The following is a 7,643-nucleotide window of genomic DNA, read 5'->3' as shown; positions in this document are numbered from 1 at the left end:
GGCAGGTGTGGGGCCCTGGCTGCCTGACAAATGTTCCGGCCTGGGGCTGGAGCTGGGACTGGGCAGACTCTGATGGGGAGCCTCGCCAGGACATTCATCCCCTGGGGGGTCTGGTCTGAATTAAGGAGAGGGTGAGAGCACCACCTGTCCTTCCCCCTTCCCCTGGACCAGAAGGCCTGGGGAGCATGTAGGGTCCTGTCTTCGAGACACAGAGGTGGCTCTGGATTCAGGGTTCCTGAATCTGTGGCTTGTTTTAGCTGCACACTAACAGCCTAATGGCGTGGGGTCTGGGCTCCTATCCTGGCTCCGACGAGTCCTGGCAGTGAGTGCACAGGCAGTCGCTCCCCTCCCTGAGCGTCAGTCTCTCCTCTCTCTGAGGGGATGACCTGGCCTGTGGTAAGTGCTACGACAACCCCTCTGACTGTCTCACCACCATCACTCAGTCAGTGCACAGCAATCACCATCCCTTGAGGACAAGCGTGCACGTGACCACGTTTTTCCAAGGTGCTGTTGGTGGACCTTGGCTAAATTTCCCATGAAGGAGCTGAGTGGCATTTGGATTCTTCAGAGGAAAGAGATGCTCTGTCTCCCACATTACCCATCAGCCAAAGGGACTGATGGAATCCATTGGATTTATTTACCGTGTCAACCCAGTATTTCAGTTAACTGCTGGCTACATAGCACACTACCCCACAACCTGATGACTTACAATACAGCCATTTTATTATGTGCCTGTGATCTGGCAATTTGCGCAGGGCTTGGTGGGAAGGCTCATCTCTGTTCCATGTGGCTTCAGCGGAGGGCTGGCTGGCACACCTCAATTTGGGTCCTAATGTCTGCGGTCCTGGTTCTCATTGTCTGAGTGGTCTCTCCAGGTGCTTAATTCAGGCATCCTCACAGCAGCAAGATGGCCTCAGGATAGTCAGGCTGGCTGCATAGTGGCCAGCTTTCCTCCTAGAACACAAAGAATGGAAGCCGCCATCCGCCATGACTTCTTAATGCCTAGGCTTGGGATTGGCGCAGTGTTACTTCTGCAACATTCTACTGATTGAAACACATCCCAGGCCAGCCCAGAATCAGGAGGAAGTGGGTACCCAAGAGCATGAAAACCAAGTGGCTCATTGTAGATCACGCAAGTCACAGTCTACCACACCCCAGGCCTTTGGCATCATTAGTTGTTCCTTCTTCCATGATAGTTTGGCTTTGAATTTTTACTTTACACATGGGTCTTTATTGCAAGTGACCTCAAGTGGAATCCTTTTCTTTCTCTCTCTCTCTCTTTTTTTTTTGGAATTAAGCAAGAGAGCAATAAGGAAGCATGGGTGCTCCGTGGTCACGCCTGTCTACCTGTCTTCCTGCTTCTATGGCTGGTTACTGGATCTCTGTCTCTAGGAGTGTCTCCCTATGTTCCTATCTCTGCACCTCTCATCTTTGTTTCTGTGAGGCTCTGTTTCTGATTATCTCTTTGCTTCTGTATCTCTCTCTATTCTGGGCATATTTTTCTCCAGTTTTACTTCTGTTGGTCCCTTTTTCTTCCTATGAATCTCTTGCCTTATCTCTCCACCCCTGCCATCACCATTTTAGCCAGAGACTGAGTGCTGTGATTGTTGTAAAATGTGGCCTTCTTGCTAGTGTTGTCAGAGAACCTCACGTCTGGTCTTTGGCTGGTAATCAGGGATTTCCTGAGTAGGAGAGGCCCAGCCTGGCCACGGGGTATTGCCTAATGCAGAGAAGGCAGCTAGACATTCCTCTTTTCCCTCTTGTGTCAGCACCTGGCCTCTGGAGCCTGAGAACTGTCTAGACCCCATAGCCTTGCCAAGCCTGGGGGCAAAGGCCTTGCCTGTAGGGTTCTCTCTTGGGAAGCAAGGGATGGAGAGGCCGTGGCAGGTAGGGCAGGCCCAGGATGTGATGGGGGAAGTAGAGACAGAGCGCTATGGCCCAACTTTTGAGGAACCGTAAAAGAGAGGGGGAGTGTTTACTTAGAGGAAGAGGGGTGTGCCCATGTTGGCAGGACTGTCTGGGGGTAGAGGGAGCCACTGGCCTGAGCAGCTGCTGACCAGGAAGAGGACGTTGCTGTGGGTCTTCCCTGCTGTGCTGTGAGCTCCTGGAGGGTGAAGGTCTTACCTGACTCTCTTCTGTACCCCAGGACCTGGAGTGTGCTGGGCACACAGTAGGTCAGGAAATACTGAATACCCTCACTTCTTAACAGCTGTTCAGTGGGAACCAGTGGTTTCAGGAGGCAGTGAGTTGCCCATCCCTGGGTTTATGCAAGCTGAAGCAGAATAACCACGGGGACAGGGTGCAACCAGCTGCCTGTTCAGAGGACAGTACCGTCCCGGGCTTCATGCTTGGAGACACTCAATTTGAGGGTAGAGTGAGAAAGCAGAGTCTCACTGAAGCAGAGAGGGAGGCTTCAGTGCCCTCACCCCAGCCCTGGCCTTGCCTCTTCCTAGGCCCCCGCTCTGCGGTAGCCCCCCACCCCACCCCTTTGCCCTGGAAACTGCTGGCAGAGGTGAGTGCAGGCTGGGCAGGGGCGGGGCAGAGGCAGGGATGGAGGCACCAATACTTCTTGAGCCCACTGGTGGTGGCACGCTCTGCAGAGCTCCCCGGGAAGTGACCCTCACCTGTCCTTCGGCACTGGATCGCATGCAGGCTGCCCCGCGCTGGGTGCAGACCCTCCAAGGGGCTGCACGCAGCTTCCCAAAGCATGACCGCAAAGGGGGGAGTAAGTCAGGGTTTAGGGAGCAAACGCATATCAATTCTTCCGCTTTCAAAACTGCTATTCTGCTGCATTTCTGGTGATGCTGGTGGCGAATTTCGACTCTGCGAAGAAACTGGGCTGACTCTGGGGCTGCCTGTGACTCCCATAGGGGACCTTGACTGCTGTTGGGCTGCACAGGACGGACCCCCAGGGGGATGTGCGCTCCTGGGCACACCATCACAGCTGCAGGCACCAGAGTCTAAAGAAGCCGACGTCCTGGCTTTCAAGACCAGCTCCATCTGCAAGGGCAAATGCTCAAGGTCACACACGCCTGCACTGTCACACACACAGGGCTACGCTAACAAACCCCTCCGTATGCATGGGCACGTGTAAGCGCACATACCAGTGCCTGTGTGCAGAGGACACACCTACCACCCCAGCTGCAAGCTCGCGAATGCAGACGTGCGCACAAAGCAGGTGCAGAGACGCCGGCAAAAGCCACGGACAGAAGCAGATCTGCACACGCAGCCGGCCGCGTACATGCACACTGGCGTACCACGTGTGCACGTCTACACACGGCCGTCTGCGCAAACACGCACAGAGTGTGCTCTGTTCTTGCACCTCTCCCTCCTTCCCTTCCACAGGTGAGTGCCAGAGGCAGCATGGCATAGTGGTGAGGACTGCCTGGCTCAAATCTTGGGCCTGCTACTTTCCAGCTCTGTGTGACCTTGAGCAAATTATTTAATGACCCTACGTGTCAGGTTCACCTAGAAAATGGACATAATAATATTTCCTAATTCATGGGTCTTTAAGTTAGTATGTGTGAATCCTCAGAACAGAGCCTGGCACGTGGTAAGCTTTCCGGGGTTGCCTCTACCTGCTCCAGGAGCTGAGGAAGAGGTCAGAGAGCACAGGGCTTGTGACCTTGTCTGGTTTGATTCCTGGCATTGTCATGTAGGCCTCCGTGACTCTGGCCTCAAACTTCCTTTCTCTGTGCCTCAGTTTCCTCTCTGGTGAATGAGATTGGCAGCCTTGCCCTGACTGCCTCCTGGATCTCAGGTGGGGTGCAGCTCTTTGGGAGCTGGGAAGTGGTGGTGATGCATCAGGCGAGTTCACCTGCTGGAGAACCAACGTCCAAGAGACTCTGCTGGGCCTGGTGATGGCCTAGAGGCGGCCGACGCACGCAGGCGAGTGCCCCGATGCCTGGAGCTCTCACCATTTGAGTCACGCATGAGGATTTAGCTCATTTTGTGTGCTGAAGGCCAGTGGTGCTTGGAAGGATAAGTATGGTGGGTTTCATCGTACATGGAAGCCCAGAAATTCAGTCAGGGAAGCATGGCTGCTGGTTCTCCTGGACCACAGGCTCTCCCCCTCTTCTTTGGGGGGGGGGTCCTCTTCTTTTTCTCCAAAGGTGTGATTTGGGAGGGGGGCCATGGACAATGGGAAGGAGAGGCCCACATCCGGTCAGCCAGATGAGCCATCTTTAGCAGGAGGTCCCTGGGGCCATCAGAGAGACATCAGATCATGCCGCTCCCCCAAGGAGCACTCCAGGGCCTTCCAGTGTCCTTAGAGGAAACTCCCAACATCTTCTCTGGGCCTTCAAGGCCTTCCATGGGCTGTCCTTTCCCACCTCACCTCTTCCTTGACCACCTCCCCACATTGATTCTCTTCTAGCCAGGCAGAATTCTTTCTGTTCCAAGACTGCTCCTGTTTCAGGTTTTGCCCCTGCAGGTCCCTTTGCCTGGGATATTCTTGCAGACAGCATAGCTGACTCCTCACCATTCAAGGCTCAAATCCAATCAACCTCCTCCAAGAGGTCTTCCCTGCTGTTCCTCTGCCCGCTCCATACCACTATCATGCTTTATTTCCCTTAAGTGGATTGCATTTATTACCTATTGAAATTAGCTTTAAAACATGTATTTATTTATTGCCTGTCTCCCCCCCATTCCCCCGACTGGAATGTGGTTCTATGAGAGTGGGGGCCTCCCGGTGGCTGGCGATGCGTGGTGGGTGCTCAACGAATGTATGCTGCGCAGATAGCTCAATGACGGACCGTTCTTGCCCAGCGCTGTGTAATTCAGCAGTTCTCGGAGGTAGAGTGCACCACGAGTGATTCGTGGTGAATAATACAGTGCCATGGCTGTGAGTGATTTATTAAAAAAAAAAAAAGATAAATCAGAGGAGATGCAAGGTCCTCACCATCATGGTAGTTCTCTTACTTTATCAAGTTTCAACATGGTTTCTGAGTGAAAGAGACAGAGGAATAGCATCAAGGGAAATGGGAATTGTGTCCCCAGCCCCATCTCTACCTTAGCCTTTCAGAAATAACAGCCACGGACGTACTGTTAACAAGGTTAAACTCACATAGTGCTTCAGTGCCTTGAAAACACTTTTGGTCTCATCAAAATCTGGGTGTGCCTGTGAGACATTCGTATACAGTGAATTTTTTAATATCTGAGAAGATGAAAAGATGAGACCCCCTGGTGGAGGAGGTGGGGTAGTGTCTAGAGAAACCAATCTGCAGACACGGGGGAGAAAGAAATGGCTGCTGTTGTAAGCCACTAAAACGTGCGGGCTGTTTGCTATGCGGTATTATCCTAGCAGTAGTTGACTAATATACTGGGGAGGTGAATCAAAGTGTGTGTGTAAGAAAGCTCTTGGCCAAATGTCTGTGATGTGAGGTCCAGGGCACCATGTTAGGTGGGGTGACCCTGATGGTACTGGGGGTGTTGGACTCTTTTAATTTGTCCATCCTCCTATTTTTCAGTAAGTTCCAGTCCTAGTCCAAGGCCTGGCACACTGTTTGCACTTAAAACTGATTGCTGAAATAATGACAGAGGAAATGAATGAGTAGCAGGCCTGAATCTTGGTGCATAAAGTCAGCTGTACAAGCAGTATTTCATCCTTTCTTTTGTTCTTTTATTGGAGTATAATTGACATATAACATCGTATTTCAGCTTCAGGTGTGCAACATAATGATTCAGCATTGGTATCTACTGTAAAACGATTACCACAGTAAGTCTGGTTAACTTCCCTCACCACGTGTGGTTATGATCTTTTTTCTAGTGTTGAGAACTTTTGGGATCTACTCTCTTAGCAACTTTCAAATATGCAATACAGTATGATTAATTACAGTTACCATGCTGTAAACATTTCTCATTTTAGACTATCAGGTTAATTTTTTTAAAAGATTTTATTTGTTTATTTGTGTGTGAGAGAGAGGGTGGGGAGGGAGAGGGATAAGCAGATTCCCTGCTGAGTATACAGTCAGATGCAGGGCTCGATCTCAGGACCCTGAGATCATGACCAGAGCCAAAATCAAGAGTTGGACACCTAACCAACTGAACCACCCAGGTGCCACCAATCGTATTAATTTCTAATCTGAGCCCATTTCTCTGGGACTGTGACTGAGAGGAGCCTGGGGGTTAGCCAAGCTCTGCTAGAGAAGCCCATCTTCTCTTCCATTTAATTTCCTGCCTCCAAGAGCATCGATGGACCAGTGGAAGGAACATGGCACTTGTTCAGGATGACCTGGGGTCAGATCCTATTGTGTACTTCCCAGTTATTCGACCTTGGATAATCCATCCATTTGCATCTCAATGTCCTCATCTGTAATATGGGATTAATATTTCCTTNCTCATCTGTAATATGGAATTAATATTTCCTTCTTCCAAGGGTGCTTGTAGGGCTCAGTGGGATGACACAAGTCTCCTAGGGCAGTGCATGTCACAGGAAATGGGTCCAGAAATGACTGCCCTTTGGCCCCCTAAGGTGTCAGCCAGGTCACATCCTCTCTACAAAAGCAAAGAGAACCTCCAACTCCAATGATCACCAACTTATGGCCACTCTCACTGGATCTATGACCTCCCCTCCACCACCCCGCATTATCTTGAAACAAATTCCAGAATCAGTATATTTATTTTTCTCTTCTCCTGTGTATGTTTGAAATTTTATATCACAAAAAATGACAAAGTAGGGATGGCAGGAAATAATTTACACAGTGTGCCTGGGACTCAGCAGAACTCTCACCCCACCCCAGGATGGGGCAGGACTTCCCAAACAGAGCAATAACATCGACCACAGTGAGAGAGTTAAAGATCTATATGTTTCAAGAGGCAACAGAAACACGACGCAAGGCGGGCAAATTGGAAAACAAAGATTTTCACCAGGTATAAAAAGTCATTAAAAGAGTTAATATCTCTAATATATACTGAGAGCTCTGACAATTCCTCAAGATAACGCAAACACTTCAATTATGAAATGGGAAAATAATATGAACGATTTACAGAAGATGAAACACAAATGGTCAATGAACATGTGAAAAGATGTCCCACTTTACCAGTCATTAAAGAAATAGAAATTAGAACAAAAGAACATTTTTATCTACCAAATGACCAAGAGTAAAGAAATGGTAAACCCCGGTGGCAGCAAGGATGAATTGACACAGGACTCCCATATTCTACTGATGGTCATTTAAATTGGCGTCTCTTTTCTGGAAAAGAAGTAGGGACTAGGTGTAAAGACCTTAATTCCGCCCCCACCATCCTGTGAGGCTAGGACTCTGCCTCTAGGAAATATTCAGAAATTCAGGCATTGGGGCGCCTGGGTGGCACAGTCGTTAAACGTCTGCCTTCGGCTCAGGGCGTGATCCCAGCGTTCTGGGATCGAGCCCCGCATCAGGCTTCTCCGCTGGGAGCCTGCTTCTTCCTCTCCCACTCTCCCTGCTTGTGTTCCCTCTCTCACTGGCTGTCTCTCTGTCAAATACATAAATAAAATCTTTAAAAAAAAAAGAAATTCAGACATTCATACACAATAACTTTCATTATTTGTAATTGAAATTAAAAAAAGAGAAAACAACCTAAAAATTCCATAGTAAGAGCCTGGCTAAATAAACTACGGTACATCCATATGATACTATATTCTATAGCCATTCATTATCATT

The sequence above is a fragment of the Ailuropoda melanoleuca genome, chromosome 2, assembly GCF_002007445.2.
Source record: "Ailuropoda melanoleuca isolate Jingjing chromosome 2, ASM200744v2, whole genome shotgun sequence".
NCBI lineage: Eukaryota > Metazoa > Chordata > Mammalia > Carnivora > Ursidae > Ailuropoda > Ailuropoda melanoleuca.
The sequence above is the reverse complement of the archived record's forward strand: the minus strand, read 5'-3'. Positions refer to the sequence as shown.